The sequence below is a fragment of the Miscanthus floridulus genome, chromosome 7 (genome assembly GCF_019320115.1).
Source record: "Miscanthus floridulus cultivar M001 chromosome 7, ASM1932011v1, whole genome shotgun sequence".
NCBI classification, from domain to species: domain Eukaryota; kingdom Viridiplantae; phylum Streptophyta; class Magnoliopsida; order Poales; family Poaceae; genus Miscanthus; species Miscanthus floridulus.
Window position 1 is genome coordinate 46292462 of NC_089586.1, and position 23562 is coordinate 46316023.

Sequence of the window (23562 nt, forward strand, 5' to 3'; positions counted from 1 at the left end):
AGGACAACGAGAAACTGGCACACAACCAGGCTCGACTCCAGGACCACACCACCAAAATGAAGGAGGAACTGAAAAGTAAGTGCTCCAAACCACCTTTCTCATTCTGTCGGTCGCCTTATCTTGTCGTACCGTTACATTTGATGTCTTATACGGTGTGCAGTTTTAAAAGTCAATGCCAAGAGGCATCTAGAAGCCATGATGAAAGAGTGTGACGGCTGGAAAACACGATGCCTCGAGGCCACCGAGGATCGGGACACATGGAAGAACCGGTTCCAAGAAGTGGCAACTGGCATTTTGCCCATCCTCGACCTTGTCGACCCAGCGCTCACAAAGGGAGAGCCAAGGACTCCCCAGCTCGGACTGGTCGAGAGACGCAGACAAGTATGGGGATGGTTCCAAGAGTTTGTGAAGGAGGCGGGTGAGTACACGGGTGCCCATGTGCTAAGCATGGTGCGTGCCCACTACCCCCTGACCGATCTCAAGTGCCTGGAGGCTGGATACCCATAGGAGGTAGACCCAGACAAGGCGGAGGAGCTTTGGATGGCCCAACTGGACCTGTCGTCAAAAATAATTAGCGACATTAACCTGTGTGGAGGTGGGACGGCACCTGTACAGGGTATGCCATCGACAAGTCAGTTGGGAATGCCGTCAGTTGCCAGCCAACCGTCGAAGCCCGCGGTCTCGACCAGCCAGGCATCGGCGGGGCCATCCCCTTCAGCTCGACCAGCGCAAGAGTCCCCGAGACTCGAGTAGGATATCGGGAGCAGCGAGCAGTTTATGCCGCGTGCCCCGACCAGCCAATGTAATAGGCTTAGAGCTATAGAAGGAGGACATAGTTGTGTTATTGTAAACTCAGGCCTCTTCATGGGAGCTTGTAATAACGTAACTGTATATCATAAGCTTGTTTGCTTTGTATAAAACATATTTAAGCTTGAGACTCATGTTGGTGTAACTAAGTGAGAACATGCTAATGTTCTATTTAGTTGTACCGTTTTGCTCGACACATCATCCCAAATAGTTTGTGCGGCCTTAGTTTGCCATGTGGTCGGAGTGTGAGGCGCGTGACCTGTGCACACGTAGACGTAGACAAGTCAAACCAAGGGAGACCTGCTAATCACCCGTAACGTAGAGAGCGGATCCCATGCATGTGTTGGGTGGAACCGGAGACAGGGCCTGCTCCGAAAACCATAGAAGGAGTGGTGGTCGGCTTTTACTGGCTAAGTTAGAATAACCATGAAATTCGAAGTGACACATTATAGTGGTCAGAGAAATCATAATAGCTTTATTGAAGTAAATTGAAAGTACAAGAGGAGTACATATCTCAGTAGTTAAGCATAGAAACGTCTAAGCTTGTCGATGTGCCACGAGTTTGGTACGTCCGTACTGTCTAGGTGAGCTAACCTGTAAGATGTTGGTCGTGTGACTTCCTTGATCATGAATGGCCCCTCCCATGGGGTTGCGAGTTTATGGACACCAGCCTAGTTCGTCTTCCACTTCAGGACTAGGTCCCCGACCACAAAGAACCACTCTTTAATGTTCTTGTTGTAGTACCTGCGCAAAACAGCAAGGTATTTGGCCGTACATACACAAGAATCGAGCCGCTTCTCTTCTGCTCTATTCACCTCTAGCTCCCATACTTCACTGATCTTGCCTTCGTCGAAGTTCTCTACCCGTGCTGATCTGAAAGCTATATCTGGTGGGAGGACTGCCTCAGCGCCGTAAACCATAAAGTATGGTGAGACGCTGGTGTTACGACTGGGCTGAGTTCTGAGGCCCTAGACCATGGCTGGTAACTCTTTGAGCCATCTTCTGGGAGCTTTGTCATTTTCTCTGTACATCCTCTTCTTTAATGCATCCAAGATCATGCCATTTGCCCGCTCGACTTGTCCATTAGCTCTAGGGTGCGCCACCAAGACGTATTTTACTACTATGCTCCTTTCATCGCAGAAGTCCCAAAAAGCGTTCCTGGTGAACTGAGTACCCAGATTAGTGATGATGCTGTTGGGTATGCCAAAACGGTGGATGACCTGGTCGAGGAACATGACAGCCTTTTCTGAAGATGCCTGTACCAAAGGCATGTATTCTATCCACTTAGAAAATTTGTCGATCAGCACAAAGACGCATGTAAATTTTCTAGGAGCCGGTTTGAAGGGCCCGATCATATCCAGTCCCCAGCATGCAAAGGGCCAAGAGGCTGGTATCATCTGGATCTCATGTGCTGGTACATGGATTCTCTTGGCGAAGAACTGACAACCCTCATAGTGGCGCACTAGCTTCTCTGCGTCGGCTACTTCTGATGGCCAATAGAACTCTGCTCGGAAAGCCTTACCGACCAGTGTTCTTGAGGCCGCGTGGTTGCCACAGGAGCCAGAGTGGATTTGGTCCAGGAGATGTTCGCCTTCCTCCTGGGTTATACACTTCATCAACATTTCCTCCTTTGCGTTTTTGCGCCATAACTTGCCATCTACAAGCAGATACTGCTTACTACGACGTATTAGACGCTCATTTTCTGTCCGATCAGTATAACTGCTGCCATCTGTTAAGTACTTGATGAAAGGTATTCTCTAGTTGGGCTCATGAGTGGTCGAAGGCGGCTCGATGGTGCTCGATGCTGGAACCATAGCCACCAATTGCTGGTCTGGAGGCTTGTTGACTGTGGAATCTTCCTCTTTGATGGAAGGCGTGAGCAGGTCTTGGATGAATACGCCATGTGGGATTTTGGCTCGGGATGATCCTAACTTTGACAGCGCATCTGCTGCTTGGTTCTTGTCCCAGACCACGTGTATGTACTAGATGCCATAGAACCTGCCTTCCAGCTTTCTTATCGATTTGCAGTATGCGTCCATCTTTTCGCTGGTCGTGTCCTAGTCCTTGTTGAGTTGGTTGATGACCAGAGCCGAGTCTCCATAGACATAGAGACGTTTAACACCAAGCTCAACCGCAATGCGTAAACCATGCAGGCATGCTTCATACTCGGCGGCGTTATTAGATGCTGGGAAATAAATCCTAAGGACGTACCGAAGCTGCTCCTTGGATAGTGACACGAAAAGAACTCCTGCTCCCGCACCGTCAATGTTGAGAGAGCCATCGAAGTACATCATCCAATACTCATCGGATCCCAGAGAGGTAGGCGTGCTTAAGTCTGTCCACTCGACGATGAAATCGACGAGTGCCTGAGACTTGATTGTAGTACGGCTTGCAAATTCCAAGGAGAAGGGGCATAGCTCCATTGCCCATTTGATGATGTGCCCATTCGCATCCTTATTTCGAATGATGTCCCCCAAAGGGTACTCGGTCATGACCACCACACGATATCCGTCGAAGTAATGTCTCAACTTTCGGGATGTTATCAGTATGGCGTAGAGCAATTTCTAAATCTGTGGGTACCTGGTCTTGGATTCGTTGAGTACCTCACTAATGAAATAAATTGGCCGCTGTACCTTATAGGTGTGGCCCGGCTCGTCGTGCTCGACCACCATGGTAGTGGAGACCACCCGATTGGTTGCCGCAATGTAAAGTAGGAGAGTTTCATCTTCTCTGGGAGCAGTGAGAACCGGAGGTGATGTAAGGTATTGTTTTAGCTGTGTGAAGGCAGCGTCTGCTTCCTCCGACCACTCAAACTTCTCGGATGCTTTGAGCAGTTTGAAAAATGGTAGTCCTTTTTCTCCTAATCTTGATATGAAGCGGCTTAGAGCAGCCATGCATCCGGTAAGCTTCTGGACATCCTTCACCTTTTTTGGGGGCTTCATGTCTAAGACAGCTTTGACTTTCTCTGGGTTAGGGCGTATGCCGTCGTAACTGACGACGTTGCCAAGCAGTATACCAGAAGGAACACCAAAGATGCACTTCTTTGGGTTTAATTTCCATTGGAATGTATTGAGGGCTGCGAAGGTGCGTTCCAGGTTGTCAACAAGGGTATGTGCTTCCTTGGTTTTGACAACTACATCATCAACATAAGCCTCGACGAGGCCATCTTTTATCTTGTCGTTGAGGCAGGCCTGTATAGCGCATTGGTAGGTAGCCCCGGCGTTCTTGAGCCCGAACGACATAGTCGTGTAGCAGTAGGCGCCGAAAGGCGTGATGAAAGATGTCTTGATCTGATCGTCCTTTTTGAGAGCGATCTAGTGATAACCAGAGTAGCAATCGAGAAAGGAAAGCAGCTCGCAACCAGCAGTTGAATCTACGACCTCGTCTATGTGAGGTAAGCCGAAGGGGTCCTTAGGGCAGTGTTTGTTGAGATCAGTGTAATCAACGCACATTCTCCATTCATTATTCTTTTTGCATACAAGAACCGAGTTGGCTAACCACTTCGGATGATACACTTCTTTGATAAATCCGGCTGCCAAAAGCCATGTAACTTCTACCCTAATCGCCTCCTTTTTGTCGCGAGCGAACCGTCGTAGCTTCTGCTTAATAGGTTTGGCCTTGCTGTTGACATTCAAGGAGTGCTCGATCAAGTTCCAGGGTACACCGGGCATGTCGGCAGGTTTCCATGCGAACACATCCACGTTGCTCCTTAAGAACCTGACGAGCACGTCTTCCTATTTGGGATCTAGGTTGGCCCCGATAAGGGCCATTTTGCTGGGATCGCCATCGACCAGCTAGATCACCTTGTGCTCCTTGGACCTGATGTTCTTGCGTGGAGCCTTGAGTTTTGGGATCTCTAGGTGGTCGACTAAGGTCTTCTTAGCGTCGAGCATGGTCTCAGCCATGCAAATAGAGAGGTCGTGGGCCTCTGCTATCTTGAAGCTGTCGTCCTCGCAGGTATAAGCTGCGTATACGTTGCCCCTGAGGGTTAGGACTCTCCTTTCTCTGTAGGCATCTTGAGCACCAGATACCTGTAATGAGGTATGGCCATGAACTTGGTGAGCGACGGTCGACCAAGAATAGCATGGTAGGTGCTATCGAAGTCAGTGACCACGAAGTTGACGTAGTCAGTGCGGAAGTGGTCCGGGGTCCCAAATTGCACAGGTAACGTGATCTGCCCGAGAGGTGTAGAACTCTGTCCGAGGAGAACACCCCAGAACTGTGCCTCGTACGGCTTGAGGTCCGCCTGGGCTATTTATAGGGCGGGCAGACTGTTCTTGAATAGTATGTCGATGGAGCTACCACCGTCGATCAGTACTATATCGAACTGAACCTTGTTGATGCAAGGATCAAGGACCAGGGGAAAATGCCCTGGCTCAGGTATTGCGGCCCATTGGTCCTTTCTGCTGAAGGAGATTTCATGGTGAGACCACGGAGGGAGCCGCGGATCGGTGAGAAGGTTGTCGGTGTTTGCCATGTTCAAGCAAGCGCGGGTGAGCAGCTTGCATTCCCGTTTGGTCTCGATGGACACTTTGCTGCCGATGATGGAGTGCACGCGATCTGTCGGCTTGACGTATTTATGACGAGGGTCTGCATCGTCGTCATCGTTATCCTCGTTGTGCTGTTCCCTGCGTCGTTAGGCTTGTTGGACGTATCTGGAGCCTGTTGACGCGTGTAGATAGTCTTGAGGACGCGACAATTCTCCTTGGTATGGTTTGACTTAGGATGGAGCTAGCAGGGCCCTTTCAATGCTTTGGCGTAGTCGTCTTCGTAGTTGCGGCGTCAGCCACCCTTTTTACCGGTGTTGACCTCGCCGTCGTCTTCCCGAGCATGCTTGCCCCTGTAATTGTCACGGTGGTTATGCCGCTGATTACGTTGGTCACGGTGGTCGTGGGAGTCATTGCGCTAGTTGCGGCGGTCAAAATTGTCGTTCCGACCACAGTTGCCGTGGTAGTCGTCGTGGTGTGGGGGGTGGTCAGAGCGGGGGACCCTTGCTGCTTCTTCAATAATTATCTTTTTAGCGTCGTCGACGTCCGCATATTTCTTAGTGGTGGCCAAGAGCGCTGTGACTGATTCAGGTCTCTTGCGGAGGAGCTTGTCCCTTAGGGTGTCATGGAAGCGGAGGCCAGTGATGAAAGTCTCGATTGCCTCGTTGTCGGAGATTGATGGGACCTTGATGCGCATCTCCGAGAAGCGCCGGACGTACTCACGTAGTGGCTCATCTTTTCGATCTCGAATCCGTTGTAGATCGTATTTGTTGCCTGGTTGTTCACAAGTAGCAATGAAGTTGTCGATGAAGGCTTGCTTGAGCTCCTGCCAAGAGTCAAAGTAGTTCGCCGGCAAGCTGACCAGCCATTGGTGACCTGCATGGCCAACGGTGACTGGGAAATAGTTGGACATGACATGCTCATCAGCCATGGCTGATCTGCACGTAGTCTCGTAGAGCATGACCCATAATTCAGGGTTTTCCTTGCCGTCGTACTTTTGAAGTTTCTCAAGCTTGAAATTCTTGGGCCATATGACTTGGCGAAGGTGTGGAGTAAACTGCTTTAAACCCTGCGGGCTGTGGGCAGTGTCATATTCCATACGGTGATAGCTTTCATGGGATGCTCGATCATCGGCACTCTGGTTGATGCGAGCGCGCAGATCGCGTCCACTGAGGTAATGGCGGAGATTGCTATTGCCATCGCGGCGATCTCGATTGCCATCTTGAATAGCCCTGCGACCGTGGTTATCGCGACGATTGTCGCGGTTGTCCCGGCGGTTATCGTCCCATACATCGCGGCGGTTGTCGTCCTGACGGCGGTTGTCATCCTGGCCACCATCATGGCCACCGTTTCTGCCTTGATGGTTGTCTGATGGGTCGTTGTTGCGCGAGCCACGTTGATTGAGTGGCTGTGAGTGACTTGGGTGCTGACGGCTATGGCTTGACTCGACTGAGACGGATGGAGCCCAAGCTTGGTTTATAATCTCCGCGGTCTGGGCCATAGCAGCTGTCAGATAGGCTTGTATTTCATCGCGAACTACTTGGGTTTCCGGGGTGTTGGGTAGTCGTTGCATTGTCGCCATGGCGATGGCTATGTTGGCGCTTGGAGTCCTAAAGACCTATTTGTCCCCCACCCTGTCGAAAGCATTGTTAAGGTCGCATGGCTGGACCCTTATGCATCATGCCTCCTGGTCTGCTTCGGCTTCGATTTGTCGGCGATTAAATCGGTCAATGTTGCGCGCTTCACATGCAGTCCTTTCTTGTTTTGTTTCGCCAACTACCGGTGGTTCATCATTGCTGACAACGTTGATCAAACCCCCTCGCCTTGGCAGGAATGACGGGAATCACGGGAACCCCGGGGCATGATCTGGGATATCTAGATCATATTCGACGCCTTCATCATCGTGATGCTGGAGCTTGGTGTGGACGGAGGCATCAGATGCGGTGCCAGATGAGGAGCTAGAGTCACCCTCTTGGACCGTGTGGACGGATCCTTCTTGATAATCTTCAATCCGGATCATGTTGACGAAGTTGCATGGCTTTGGCCGAGGTCGGTGCATAAAACACAGATCCGAGTGGCGTTGTTGGTTGTACGCGTAGCTGGAGGCAGCGTTTTGTAGGCCGTAGGGCTATACCTGGTGGTTTTCTATCGAGGCTTCATACTCGGAGTGTTGGAGACCCGTCGCGAGGGCTAGCCGGCAATGAGCGGAGCGCCCCTCAGGAGTAGATATGACCACGAGATCTGTACCAAGTCATGCAGGACGACTGGTCCGAGCTAGTCAGGTAGATCTGTTGTGGGGAGCGGTTACCTGCTCATTAGGTTGACTTTGAATCGTACTTACCAGAGCTAGGGTTTCAGCGAGTTTGGTGCCAACCCGATCGATGGAGTCGAGCAGGTTGGTGTTGTCGATCTGCTTCCCTTTGTAGCGGGGAAGCGGATGATGGGTTGTTGGCGTGGCTGAAGGTGATGTAGGCGTGGTCGGAGCTAGATCCATCATGGTCAGAGCCGTATCCGTCGTGGTCGGAGCCGTATCCACCGTGGTCGGAGCCGTATCCACCGTGGTCGGAGCCGTATCCACTGTGGTTGGAGCCATAGCCGATGCAGGTGAAGTAGTGGTCAGCGCAGACTGAATCCACACCTCCTTCGTGGTCATGGCGATGAAGTCATCGGAGCTGGTGGTCCAGGTGATCTGGCCAACGGTGAACGTGAAGCCGTTCGGCGTAGCCATGGAGCCGGAGATGATGACCATCTTGTTTGCTCGGAGAGCAGTACGCACACCCCCTACCTGGCATGCCACTGTCGACGAAATATGGTCGGCAGTCTACCTAGGGGTATACCCATGGTAGTAGATTATCGGTAGACAGATGCACAAGCCACAAACAAGACGGTGACGCAAGACAGACACGAGGTTTTATCTAGGTTTGGCCGCCAAGAAGGCGTAATACCTACGTCCTGCGTCTGATTTGTATTGCTGTATGTCAATGAGAGATGATTTTAGAGGGGTCCCCTGCCTGCCTTATATAGTCCGGGGGGCAGGGTTACAGATCTAGAAACTAATCCTAGCCAGTTACAATTGCCATATGTGGCCGGATAAGGATTCCTATTCTAACCGACCAGGATCTTGCTTGATCGCCAAATCTGTCTTGACTCCTTATGTGGGACTCCGAATAGGTTGGCCGGGCCGTGCATCATCTTTTGGTGGACCGAACCCACTGATCTGGGCTGGCCCAAGCCTAGCCATAGGGGTATAGGGGTTAATACCCCCATAGTACACTAACAGCGAAACATGTAGCTCGACTAGTTACGTTATTTATGAGAGAACGTATGTATGCCACTTTGTATGCCGCTAGAAGCTTCAATTTTTCTAAGTTTGTGAGGATGTATGGAACGTGCATGCATCATGATAAATCATTCATTACATACTTGCATTGTTCCTCCCCTTATAAGTTCTTATTCAGTTAAGTACTATGTTATATTATAACATTGTTCTCACAAGAGTTGCACCATTTTTGCTGCAGATGGTAGCCTATTACCCACTAGAAGGGAATGAGGCATTCTTGGGTATCTTTGGCACACCTGCCATGCTCTGGAGAGTATTGTACTTTGTGGGGGTACACAGAGCCGCACCAATACTCCTGGACATAGAGGCATGTGTAGGAGGAACCATGGTTTGAGGTGCAAGTGTACATCCCAGCTTGTACACAGGCACCGTAGTACTAGGGCTAGAAAGGAGAGTCTGAGGGAAGAACCCCTTGGGAAGGCGCTCAAGTGGTAGCCTTTGAGATCTTGAGCACACTCTATCAGTAGCATGGTGATTCACTCACCAACAGTGCAACGGGATCTATTCCTCAGGTGGATCCAGCTACAGCAGTTTGGAGGTAGCATGACCGTGTTTTGTGGTGTGGGACCGTGATGAGCAGGCATAGAGCTCGAGTCCTGCTATGAGTGCCTTGTTTGCTGTCATGCAATTGTTTTATGCCCGAGAAGATGCCCGCTATGTCTAGTAAGAGTCTTATAACATCTGTGTTAATAAGCTCATGGAGGCTAGGGAAGTACAACGAAGTCTGAAGAAGCATGTGCATAAGCACAAGAATATAGCTAGGGAGACTCTTTGGGACACTGCTGATGCTCATGCAGCATTGGGATCCCTCCAGACTCAGATGGAGAATGTTGTTGCAGATAGGAATGCTGCATAGGCAGAGACACATGCCGCTCATGCTCAGAGGGCATAGGCCATCCAGCAGAGGGATGAGGCCTACCGTCTTGCATATGCTAGAGAGGAGGCATGGACTTGGACTATGGTTCTAGCTAGGTGGCTAGAGAATGACTACCGTCGGAGGGAGGTGGAGTACGGCATTAGATTTAGGAGCACCAGAACACCATTACGGAGCTTCAGCATGATGTTCATCGCCTCAACAACATCATTAATCCTATTCCTCCTCCAGTAGCTGTGGAAGAAGAAGAGGAAGATTCGGAAATGTTCATGAAAGATGACGGTTGGGAAGAGGAAGAGGAAGAACAACTTGTGCCTGTGGACAATGACAAGGCAAATGCTATGTCCGGTGTTGACATTGACCACTCTGAGGCATAACTCAGCTATAGTGCTTAGCTGGATGAGCTAGCTCCTTTTTTTGATCTCTTATGTAATGGACATGTGATTTAAGTTTTGATCTTCGGATGTATCATTAATGTAATATTGGAACCTTGCATGTTGGTCCACTATGGGTCGAACTCTAATGAAATTCCAGTTTCATTTTACTAGTAAAATATGACATGCATGCGAACGTATTACAAGTATGATAAGTGATCAAATTGGTGATGTCATGTTGTGAGAATGAATTATTGTGCCTCTATTTTATTGTATGAATTTAGATTCTCTCTAGTAAATTCAGTTTGGCATGATTACATAATTTTTCTGTAATTTCTTAACATCAGCCAATAATCACTTATTGTTGCAATTTTGCAGATGACTCGCACTCGTGCTGGGTTAGGTTCCAGCCAAGGTGGCAATGATGGTGACCTACCACCGCCGTCCCCACCCTCCGCGAATGAGTTTTTCGCACAATTCTTGGGGAATCAGCGAGCAATGGAAGAAACACTACTCCTCATTGCGCAGAATACTTCTCGTGCCAACCATCAAAATTAGGGGCCAGAACCTAATCAATATAGTAGTACATTCAAGGACTTTTTGGAGACTAAGCCTCCTATCTTTAAAGAGGCAGAAGAACTGCTCTAGGCTAATGAGTGGTTTCGAATAGAAGTTCCGTCTATTGAGGGTCACTGAAATGATAAAGGTCGAGTATGCATCGCATCAACTATAGGGGCCTGTAGGTATCTAGTGGACTCATTATTTGTCTGACTTACCTACTAGAGCAAATGTTACCTGGGGTCAATTCAAGACAGCCTTTAGGGGCATCATATACCCCCGGGGCTAATGCAAATGAAGGCCGCTAAGTTTATAAAGCTGACATAGGGGACAAAGACTCTCACTGAGTATATGCATGCATTCAACAACTTGTCTAGATATGCACCAGCATTTGTGGATACCGAAGAGAAAAAGATAGAAAGCTTCAAGAGAGGCCTTGGAACCAAGTTGATGAAACCCATGGCCAACTCTAGATGTGCTACATATAATGAATTTGTCAACGATGCCCTCACACAAGAGAACCAGAACAACTTACATGCGGCAGCAAAAGGCCGCAAGCGAGCCACTGAGGCGAGTGCCTCAAGCTCATCTCAGTCAAGGGCTTCCATGGTAGCAAGGCCACAATTTCATCCCCCAGCACCTAAGTTTAGGCCTCCCCAGAAGAACACCTAGTCTAGCCGACCTCAGAAGGCATTTCACAAGGCATTCGCCATTACCCTGCCCAAGGGTAACGTAGGCCAAGGAAGTTCCATAGGGCTAAGAAGTAACCAGCCATGCTTCAATTGCAATTAGATGGGCCACTGGGCCTATCCTAAAAAGGGCATTAATCAGAATCAAGGCAACCAAAAGCAAGCCAATCCTAAAGCATGTTTTGGGTATGTGCATTATACAGCCATGGAGGAAATCCCGGCGGGAGAAGCTGTTACCGCTAGTATGTTTCTTGTAAACAAACACCCCACAACTATTTTATTTGATTTTAGAGCTTCACATTCATTTATGAGTCAGACTTTTGCATCTAAGCATGATCAGAAAATAATTGAGGTAGACAAGGGTGGCTATAGTATAAGTTCAGTGGGGGCTACTATCTCTACAAACCAATTAGTTAGAGATGTGCTTATCTCCATATAAGAGAGGGAGTATACTATGGATCTCATAGTATTGCCAGGATTAGCCATAGATGTGATATTGGGCATGAGTTGGATGAGTGGTCATGGAGTTCTTATTGACACTACCACCAGAACAATTATGTTGAGAGAACCCAAAGGGGGTAATGCTTTTCTAATATCACTTCCCTAAAGTTTTGATCTTCAAAACTTGTCATGGCCATCCAAGCCACTACTCTCTGTGATATTCCAGTAGTTTGTGAGTTTCCTAATGTATTCCTAGATGAGTTGTCTGGTTTGTCACCTAATAGGGATATGGAATTTAAGATTGAGTTAGTGCCAGGTATAGCACCTATCTCAAGAAGACCCTATAAGATGTCACCCAATGAGTTAGTCGAACTTAAAATTCAGCTACAAGAACTTTTGGACAAAGGTCTTAGTCAACCTAGTTCATCTCCCTGGGGTTGTCTAGCCTTGTTTGTGAAGAAAAAGGACAAATTGTTATGGATGTGTGTGGACTATAGGCCACTCAATGCTGTAACTATAAAGAATAAGTATCCTTTGCCCCGCATTGATATTTTGTTCGACCAACTAGCAAGAGCAAAGGTATTCTCTAAGATTGACTTGAGATCAGGCTATCACCAGATCAAGATCAGACAAGAAGATGTACCTAATATGGCTTTCTCAACTAGGTATGGCTTGTATGAGTATTTGGTCATGTCTTTTGGATTAACAAATGCTCCTGCCCATTTCTTGTATTTGATGAATTCAGTATTCATGCTCGAGCTTGATAAGTTCATGGTTGTGTTTATCAATGATATCATGATCTACTATGAGAATGAGGTAGATCATGCAAAGCATCTAAGAGTTATCTTATCTAGGTTGAGAGAGCATAAATTGTATGCAAAGTTTAGCAAGTGTGAATTCTGGCTAAAGAAAGTACCTTTATTGGGTCATATATTATCTGAAGATGGAATCTTTGTAGACTCATCTAAAGTACAAGAGGTCATGGATTGGAAGGCCCTAACTTCGGTTCATGAAGTTTGGAGTTTCCTAAGTCTAGCAGGTTATTATCGTCGTTTCATTCCTGATTTTTCCAATATAGCTAAGCCCATGACCAGATTACTCTAGAAGGATGAAAAGTTTGATTGGACTCCGAAGTGTGAGGCTGCTTTTTACACTCTATGGACTTTGCTGACAACAGCTCTTGTGTTGGCGCAACTCGATATAGAAAAGCCCTTTTGATGTGTTTTGCGATGCATCAGGGACCGGTCTTGGTTGTGTGCTTATGCAAGAGGGCCAAGTCATTGCCTATGCTTCTCAGCAGTTGAGAAAGCATGAAGTCAACTATCCTACCCATGATTTAGAGCTTGCCACAGTTGTCCATGCATTGAAGATATGGAGACATTATTTGTTGGGGAATGTATGTCACATATACACTGATCACAAAAGTCTCCAATACATCTTCACTCAACCTAAATTGAACATGAGACAGCATCGATGGTTAGAGCTGATTAAGGACTATAATTTGGAAGTACACTATCATCCGGAAAAAGCTAATGTTGTAGCAGATGCACTTAGTCGGAAATCTCATTGTAACATCTTAGAAGCCTTGTTGGAAGATGGGTTTAATCTATTGCATCCTATTGTGCTACACAACATTACTGTTAGTTGCTCACTTGAGAGCAAGATCATCGAACTATAGAAGACAAATGTAGGTGTGTTTCACATTAAGAGAAAGATGAAGGAACAGGAACCCAAGCAGTTTAGGTTGTATGAAAAGGGTGTGTTATGGTTTAAGGACTGACTAGTGGTACCAAAGCACTGTGAACTTAGAAATCAAATTTTAGATGAAGCTCATTCATCCAAGTTGTCTATCCATCCGGGTAGTAGCAAAATGTATCAAGATTTGAAAACCCATTTTTGGTGGACCAAGATGAAGAAAGAAATCGCCACATGTCCCTACCCTCACACGCTCCCCTCACTCGCTTTTGCTCTGTCTCACTCGCTCTCATGCCCACAGCAGTAATGCCGAGCGCCGTCGTTGCCATTGCCGAGCTTTGTCGGCAGTGCTCGCTGCCCACGTAGCACCACCACCCAATCCACCTCACCCACAGCTCTACCATGAGACGTTCTACCTCCCCAGCCCGCTAGTGCCACCATCCGAGCTGAGGTAAAGTCACATTTTGTGTCCTCATCGCTGCCATGGCCATAGAGCACCGCCGAGCTCCAAGCTCGCCCGTGGATAGCCACCACCGTAGCATCTCCGACCTCTCTCTCCCTCGTCTAGTCATCATCGTAGGGACTAGTTGCTAAGACCGCAGTTAGCTTAACTGCTACCGCTGCCATCGCGTGGGAACACGCCACCGCACCAAGGGCGCCCGCCATGGCCGTGAGCTCAAGCTTGCCGCGGCCGGCCCTCGCTAGATCCCATTTTTCCCCTCCTGTGTTCGTTTCCATACCACCAGGATCCATAGCACCTTCTCCTATGATGGAGACCCACCACCAACCACCATCTCATCAGAACGGCAAGCGTCACTGCATGCGCTGTGCGCCACCATGCCGCCATGCATGTGGCCAGAGCTCACCACTGCTTCACCGTGGCTCAATCCGCATCATAGAGCTTCGCTAGGGTCTATAGAAGTTGTAGCCACGCTCGCTTAGCTGTGGGCTATGCCATCACCGGAGATGGTGAGTCTGCCACCGTGCATCGGTTGCTCTGGTGATGCGCTGAGCCAACTGAGGGTACCCCTCAATGTGGCTTGATGAGGCGAGTATAGTGGTAAAGAACTCACCGCCGGTGACCTCGCCGTCGGCGAGTTATCGCTGGTCAAACGACACGCTCTGCTCCTGTGTTGCTAATGTGTGGGACCGATTGACCTATGGGCCCCCACTATCAGTCTCCGTGGGTGCATAGAACGGGTGTACCTAGCTGCTAGGACTGATTTGTAATTGATTTTATTTATTTATTTTCATATATTTGAATGCAAACTTCAAAAATTTATATCTTGAGTTAGGAGTGTCCAAATGAGGTAATCCAAATTTTGTTGGATTTATCATGAAGTGTACTATTTGATAAAAATATGAAACCTACTGCTTGGGGGTATTTTTCTAAGGGAATTAAATTGAGCTAGATAAGTGCTTTTAAATTTGTTTGTATCTTGTAAAATGCATAACTTGAGCTAGGGAAGTGCTAAAATTGTGATTCTGGTTTTGTGGGTCTTGTGTTGGCATGCTCTAGCTAGGAAAAATACTAAACCTATAGAAGACATACTTTAAATATGGTCTTTCTATTTAACCTTGATTATTTGCTAGTTTCTAGTGAAAATAAATGGGGTAAAAATGTATAACATATGATCATGCAAATTTTTACAAAGTGTTCTTATGCTAGATGAAAGTAAGAAAAATATTAAATCTATTGTTTGACACTTTTTACTAGGCTAAACTATTTTTGCTAAAATAAGCATGTGCAACTTGTCATTTTTGTAGAGGTTGCTATACTTTTCCAAATTGGCATGAAATTTGTACAGTAGACTATTAGGGTTTGTAACCTACTATAATTTTCTCAGAATTTATTGAGCACTAGAAATATTTATCCTCTAAATCACCCTATTATATAAGGAAAAATAATAAATAAATATAAATAAATTATTTGGGCTTAACCATGATGTTTTCTAGGTTGCTTGTGATTCATATGATCTTTTGATGTTAGTAGTGGTGCTCAGAAATAATTGGTTATAGGCAACTAGTTAATTATGACTCTATAATTCAATTGGATGACTACATGTATAGTTTCTGTTGTCATGATGTTTTCATAATGAAGATGAAGTTTCCTATTAATATTGTTAATAACAAAGTTGTATATAACTTACTCATTTGCCTCATCCTAAAATTTCATGGTTGTAGGCCTAATGGTTTGAGAGCTATAGCTATTAGAAGTCTGCTGTCAGATTTACTTATCCTCTAGATAGATCTGAAAGATTGAATTGTTTGACCTAGATAGATACTAAATCGCCTTAAGATGATTAAAAGAGAGATGTAGACAATTTCATAAGCTTTCTAGAAAGTCCACAACCATATTGTTTGGATGCGTATAACTCCAGTTATGGTCAAAACAAGTAGCTGTTATATTGCAGCCCAGAGAATGCTAAATAGGTGTTTATTTAATTACTAGAGAGGATATATGCACCTACTTAGTAAAAGAAAGTTATTCTTGTTATCACCCTAATGCCTTGTTGTTAAGGACATTTATGTTTCTACATCATATCATATCATCCATATCATTACCGTGCATTCTTGTATCTTATTTTACGCTCATGCATATAGGATCGACATAAGGAATCACACTCTTGGAGTTTGAGGTAGTGGAGGAGAATCAGGAGGCACCATAGCAGGTAGCCCCCAAAAGCAAGGAGCAGGCTCCTAAGGAATTACCAGAGTCCCCAATCATAGGCCTACCCCCTTTCTGAAAGGTAAGCCCCGGAGCAGTCTAAGCCTCCTATGTTTTTACAAATATCACTTGAGTCGTTTATATTTGATGCATTAGGTTATAAGAGTTGGTTGGAAACACTTGATGTATAGAACTACCTTGTCCAGAAATATACCTTGAACCCTATGTAGGTCCAGGATCAAACATATGATTAGCCATGTCTTGTCACCTAAGAGATATAGGTGGATACCGGAGCACGGTTGGCTATATTTGCTCTCGTAAAAAATAACCATGGGGTGTTATTAAGTGGAGACTAGGTGGGAACTTATATGTAATGGTGTTGGTTTGGCTTTGTTGGTCCTGTCCATGTTGATTAAGGATTGTACTGTTGTTGGCGCTTCTGTCGAGATTGAACGCATGCCTCTCACTTAGTTGGCCAGATAACTCGTTTTGACTACGAAGACGAGTAGCTCAACTCAAGCAGGGCCTCATTCTGTTTGAGTGCACACTCTGGATGGTAGTAAGGATGTGTGGGGAGCTAGACGTGGGCCCAAGGGCAGGCCAAGCTTGAACGTCCTGGCAGCTGGTTGTCCCTAGTTGTGCGGTGCTCATAGAACCCGCAAAATGTGTACATGAGTTGTACCAAAGGTGACCCAACGCGACCCCGATGGGGAAAGTGTGGATTTGTGTTAAGAATAACTGCCCAGCTAGTTGCAACCGATTCGAATCACCGTCTCTCCTGGACAATGAGAAACTCGACTAGTCCCAACATTGTAGTAACTAGACTATGGAATTTGATGGTTATATTGGACATGGGAATGCTACACCAGCTATGGTTATTATTGTGATGCTACATAATGATATATCACATGTTTGCCATAGGTTAGTTGTTAATCTAGAGGTGAATAGCTATAATTAACTTAATACCTGAATTATAAAATGTATAGTTGAACTAGTGGCATTTTATGCAAAATATTGTCAAGCTAGCTCCACTTATAAAGCCTTGCATGATCCTTGGAGTCACATTATTTTTGGTTTATGATGGATAAGTCTAGTTGAGTACCTTCTTGTACTCAGGGGTTATTTCCCCACTTGTTGTAGATAATATAGTCTATCATGGATATTGTAAGAACTGCATCTGTCCCACTGTGGACGAGTAGGCCCTAGGCAAGGTGCTTCTCATTAACTCCTCTACGATGCTTTTATGGTTGTGATCATAAACTGGCAAAGTATTTGAACGATGGTGCGAGATGTTCATTTCAAACTATAATTGCTTCTGCTACTACTTCTTTTGAACTTGGTTTGGAATAACTTTAATTGTACTCTAATGTGTGGTGAGGTAATTGTGAACTTGTTGACACAGAATTTTCATCCTATGCCGAGGACACACGTAGCAAGCCAGAAGGGTCTGCTCGATGGAGCTGTAGATCCACCTAGCTTCAGTGTAGGGATGGTCGATCCTGCGCACTCCTCCGAGGCGTGCCAGTCAATTTGACCGTATAATTGATAAGGAGAGAAAGCTTATCAGTAATTAAGGGCGAAATTTGCCGGTGCTGCCAGACAGTCCTGAATGTGCGGCTCTAAGAACCGATACGAAAGGAGATAAACTAAATAGTCGATTCCAGCATATTCATGAGAATAAATCGGTTAAAGCTCATTGGGTTATATAAGAAGAATCAGTTATCATTTAAGATAAATGTCGTTATTTGAGCATATATTAATCAATGGCAATAAGATATCAAAAATGATTGGTTTATGCTGAGCCAATTATTACAAGCAATTGAACCCCTTTTTATATGAAGAAACAATTCAACACCATTTTACCGTTTAATAAAGATAAATCTAATGAACATGTTAGATCTCATCTATCGCTATGACCAGTGGGGCATGAGGCAGAATCATGCAGGCCATAGAAATAACAATAGACTCGACGACCCTAACTCATTACTAATATCAGTACGGCATGAAGCAGAATCATGCAGGCCGTAATACAATAATAAGATCATGGGGCTAACACATCTTTCAACCTATCTTTACTTCAACGGTCTCGTGATGCGAACTATTCGTGAAAGCACTCGATATCGGCTAAAACAATCGATTCAGGCATAGCGCACAGTTAAAGTCATGCCTTATCCGGAATAGACCTACCGAATAACAATCCCCACTCCACTATGCTAACAGTGGGGTGTGAGGCAGAATCACATAGGTCGTGATAACGGGCCATGGAACAGTTTTCGCTAGCCAATAAATCTACTCAAGACGCAACATGCTTTAACCGCACGCTATGCACGATCAAGATTGATATAAAACAGTTGATAAAACATAACTCATCGTTTAATGTACAAATTAGATCAATTTTAGATTAACAAACGATGGGCTAAACATGATATAAGGCCGATCTAGATCAATTCCAATTAGGTAGAGTGATATTGCTATAATTTAGATAAATAATGAAAGCAATAAGCAATAGCGGTAACTTAATGAATCTACCAAAGACTGCCATTCTAAGGTAGAGCCGATAACTTGACCTTGATCTAGTTCATGTAGTGGGGGTCGACCAGATCGATGCAACCATACTTGAACTAGGCAAGAATCGATAACTAACTTATACCAGAGTCATAGTGGAGGTCGACCGGATCGATGCAGCCGTACAAACAGAGGTATAAGCCATGATGGTACTTACAACAAGTAGTGGAGGTCGACTGGATCGATGTAGCCGTACTTGCTGAAGAACTCGCCGAGATCTACTCTACTACTCCTAAGGGGTGGCCGAAGCCGAAAAAGTAAATGACTTGTATATTGGATTGATTGTTGTCTTTTGATACAATAGCCGGGGGTTTATATTTATACCCTAGGCTAATAAGAGTCATAAACGAACATGACTAGATAACAAAAAGAAATATCAAGATACATGGACTCTAATTTCCCTTATGTAGAATCCTTGCTAATAAAGCTTCCTTGTTTGATACGTGTCCTTGTTTCCTTTATTCTGATATGCACCTGGACATCATGTCTCTATCAAATTTATTAAATAATATGTCATGGCTGGCTCATAAATATCTCTTAATTAGGAAACTTTCTTGCTTTTGACATCTTCGGCCGATCTCTTCCTTTCTAAGATAAGCTTACCAAATTTTGGTGTAAACACAGGCCCCCATAGTTCGAAGTATGAGTTTTCATGCTTCAAACTATTTTGATCCGATGGTCTTCTCTTCCCCAGCCGATGACATTTGATCGCAATCACTGAAAGCTACATCGGCTCCATCTTCTTTTTGATCTTGATAACTTCAAAATTGATCTTTCTCTGCATCTCCACTCATCTGCTTTAGCCAATTAGGAGCTGCCCCCCCCCCCCCGAGTTCGATCATAGCAATACAAGTTAACCAGCAGTACAGAAATATGCTGCATAAAAGTTCTAGTATTCTAGCCGATTGTCTGCTTTCAAGGAGCCGAGGAATTTACTGGCAGCGATATTACCATATTCTAAGCCTCACCTACACATGTGAACTTTAAAGTGTCTACCATACCATCTTGGGTGGTTGAGGAATGGAACATATTAGAATCCAGTCATCCTCGCTTCCCCTGCTCAGAAAACTTGGGTTTTTTGAAAGATTTTCAAATTAAAACATAGCTTTGCCCCCACAAATGACTCTCTTAGATCGCTCAATGTGTATAGGGCTTATGTGGAGTTTTAGGTAGGGCTTATGTGGAGTTTTAGGTAGGGCTAAAATATGTAGCGTACTTATCTTTGATCAAGAAATATTGTAAGGTCAAATCCTGGATCCAAGGAGAGAAATGTCATACTCTTAGATCAAGATGTGCACGTGCGTGGAATATTTGGTGGCTAACATAATTCTACTATGCTCTTTGAAATATATTTCTCTCTTATGGAATATTTTTGCAAGAACATGGGCTATCTTTTCTCCTTTCTTTTCTTTTTCTCCTTTTTACTTTGGACCTCTTTTGTGTCCATCTTTTACATTTTGCATAACCCATGTCTCTTTTTACAACAAATTTTGAGAGAAATATTATCAAGAACTTGGAGCATTTATTCGGATAAAACCTAGCAAACATATTTTTTTCTTCTCCCAGTGTAAGTGTAGAACATTTTGAGGTGGATGAAAAATATGTTTTTGCATACTTCCAGTATAGAAGCAGCACATATATGTGGCGTGTATGTGATTTTGATCTTAGGAGCATGATAAATCTCTCAACAAGGGTCAATAAGACTTGACAAAACTCAACAAAGAGCAAGCAGCTTATGTGAAAGATTTTTAATGAGACTAATATATGGTTCTGGTTTGAAATTCAACATCATTGAGGAGACAAGCTATTGATTTTGAATTTTTGTAAGAAAATTTCCCAAGTACTTTGCAAAAGGAAGCAAGGTTTCTTTCATCATACCATATCTCATTCATCAACTACTTAGATAGCATGCTTTCCCTATGATAGATTGTTCACAAGTGATAGGAAAAGCAGAAAATAAAGAATATGCGTACCTCCGCTTTGAACTGATGAATGCCTTTGCTCGGACTTTCTCCCAGCATGCATATATCAGCTAGACTTCATCGGCCTTATGATCTATCATGTATATATATGCATGGAAATCTAACTTGCATGCACTACATAGAGGGCTCTATCGGCTTGATGTCTTGATCTTCCAATTCTGAGCCGATTGCGAGCAATCTTTCATTTTACTACTTCTGACTTTTAATAAGGCGGTTGTTAGTTTTAGAAGTACCATAATCAGATCATGTTGAGAACATAGAAAGAGCACTGCGAAAAATTTGCTTGCCAAAGCCACAAACTGCAACAAAGGTCAGGGCTGGCCAAGAGGCTTCCTGTGTTGGCCGCTAAGCGCGCTATAGGTACATCAGGGTAGTGCAGACGCCCTTGTTGTTGTCATGACTGTCTTTATTTTTGTTTTTGCTCTATAGGCGATACATATCATATTGGTCTTTCATTATCTTTGAAGATTTTCATTTTTTGAACTAGAGGCGATACCCTCCTAGTTCCGGCTATTAGAGCCAAGAATGAATCGGCTATCAAGGGTTGATCAAATGTTAGGATAACACCCCGTAGAACTTTTCATATCAAAGGTCAAACGATTACTCAACCTAGGTCAAGTGTCCTATTAAGCGAAACAGAACTTCTTTAAGAAATCCATTAACTCTGAATTGCGCTTACACTTTGACTCAGCATTCACATATGTCGGCCTAAATCCATCTCCAAGACTTAATGCTTATTTTTCCTCTAATCCAACGGCTGACGTGAAGCCATGACTTTTCTACTAAAGCAAACTCTCAAAGCCAACCGCTTGCATCGGCTGTTGGCTTCCATTGCTAATCTTAATGAAGCCTCCTTCCCATGACTTTCCTAAAAACATTCGAAGTCTCCTAGTTCCCAAAAGACAGGATCGACTGTTGCGATGCTCACGGACTCATCAGCATGAATCGGTTCGACATCATCTCCATGCCATTGAATCAAACATTGATGCATGGTCGATGGTATACAATAGTTTGCATGAATCCAATCGCAATCGAGGAGCAAACTATATGACCCTTTTCCATCGATCACGAAGAATGTTGTGAGCAGAGTCTTGCTTTTGATTGTTAGTTCGACGTTTATTGCCCCCCGAGTCTTAGACATATTACCTCTGAAGTCTTTAAGCATCATGTCAATCTCCATTAGATCTTTTGGTCCTTTGCCAAGTTTACAAAAAGTAGTGTAAGGCATAAGATTGACAGAAGCACCTCCGTCTACCAACATTTTGTTCATTGGCTTCCCATCAACAAGACCTTTCATATATAACGCTTTTAAGTGCTAATGTTTGACTGGTTTGTCAAATATTGCTTGTTGTATAACCGTTAACTTGGCAACTATCTCCTCATACCCTGATTCATCGAAATCCAAATAAACTTCTTGATCTGTCGGAGCTCTGAATTCTGATGGCAACAGAAAAGCCATTTGGATATTAGTCGATGGTTGCTTTCTATCGGCTATTTGCTTGGTACGCCATACTTGAGGTTTACCGGATGCCTGAGTTTGTTCCATCTCTTTATTCCTTAGGCGCTGCACCCTTCTCTTCTGGCTCCTTGTTAAACCTCCTAAACACCATTGGCCTTCCTGCCGAACATACTTTCTTTCATTGCCTTTCTCTTCATGATCAGCCCAATCCTGGTCAACAACTCTTTTTCCAAGCCGATTGTGAACACTTTTATTTTTTAAGCATCGATCCATGTTATTATGATGATATGCATCTTGAGCATGGATAGACCAGCGGCTAGTTTGAGACTGCCTATATTCCCGATATCGATTGCTACATTCTAGACAGTCTTGTTTGGTAGGCAACTTCAAACCTTCATTCCAGCAATGTCTGAAGAAAGGACAATTCCAATGTAATTTGGCTTGTTTCCTTTCATACTTCTCTTCTTTCAGTTGATGCTGGTACGCTTGATCCTTTAACCAACGCTGATAACCCTTTTCTTTCTGTCACTGCCACGTATTCAATAGAATCTGAGATGCAACCTGTGGCTTTGTCGTCTCTGGTTTTGACATCTCCCCTTGCTCGTATCGACTCTTTTGCTCGGCACGACATCTTCTAATCTCTCTATACTCGTTAGCCGATATTTGCATTTTTGGATCGACTGTTCTAGCTTCTTTTGATTTGGTTGATGTTAGAACCTTAGTTTTTCCTTTGAATAGCCCAGCATCAATCGTATTTTGATCTCCTGGGAAAGGATTATCATCAACTTTCATTTTCCAAGATGTATCAAATTTGAGCCTCCCCTGCTAAATAGCCCTCTGTATATGGTGCCACAAAATTTTGCATTCGTTGGTGGAATAAGAAGTAGCATTATGGAATTTGCAGAACTTCTTATTCTTTAATTGATTAGGGGGCAACATGACATGACCATCGGGCAACTTGATCTGCCCTTTTTCAAGTAAGAAATCGAAGAGCTTATCTAATTTGGTGACATCAAAGTCATAGCTCTCCTTGACTCCTCTTCCCCAAGGATTTGGCACCATTACTATCTTCTTGCCCCAATTCCATTCAGCTGTAGCAATCTCTTCTTCTTCATCTTCATAGCCGTCATTGACTGAGTATGGATCATAAGCTTTGGCTACTATGGTACTCTTCTAGAACCGGGTATCTCTGTGCATACTCTGGAATTGGCTATTGAGCGTTGCTACAAATTGAGCCAATTGACCCAAGTTGTCAAATTCTTGTCCTAGCAGCTTTTCTTTCCACATCAGCAGCATTCCTTGAACAGCTAAAGCAACTAGTTGATCATCGACCAAGTTTAAAGAGAAGCACAAGTTCTTGGTTTCTTGGAACCTCTAAAGAAATTCAGTGCCCGATTCATTAGTCTTCTGTCTTATAGTTGTCAGATCGGTAATCTTCTTTTCTCTAGTCCCAGTGTAAAAATATATATGAAACTTCTTCTCCAAGTCAGCCCAATTGATAATGGAATTGACTAGCAATGATGAAAACCAAGTGAAGGCTAGCCCTGACAAGGACAAGGAGAAGAAACAAACTCGATGGGCATCCTCAACTGATGCTTCGCCCAATTGTGTAAGATACCGACT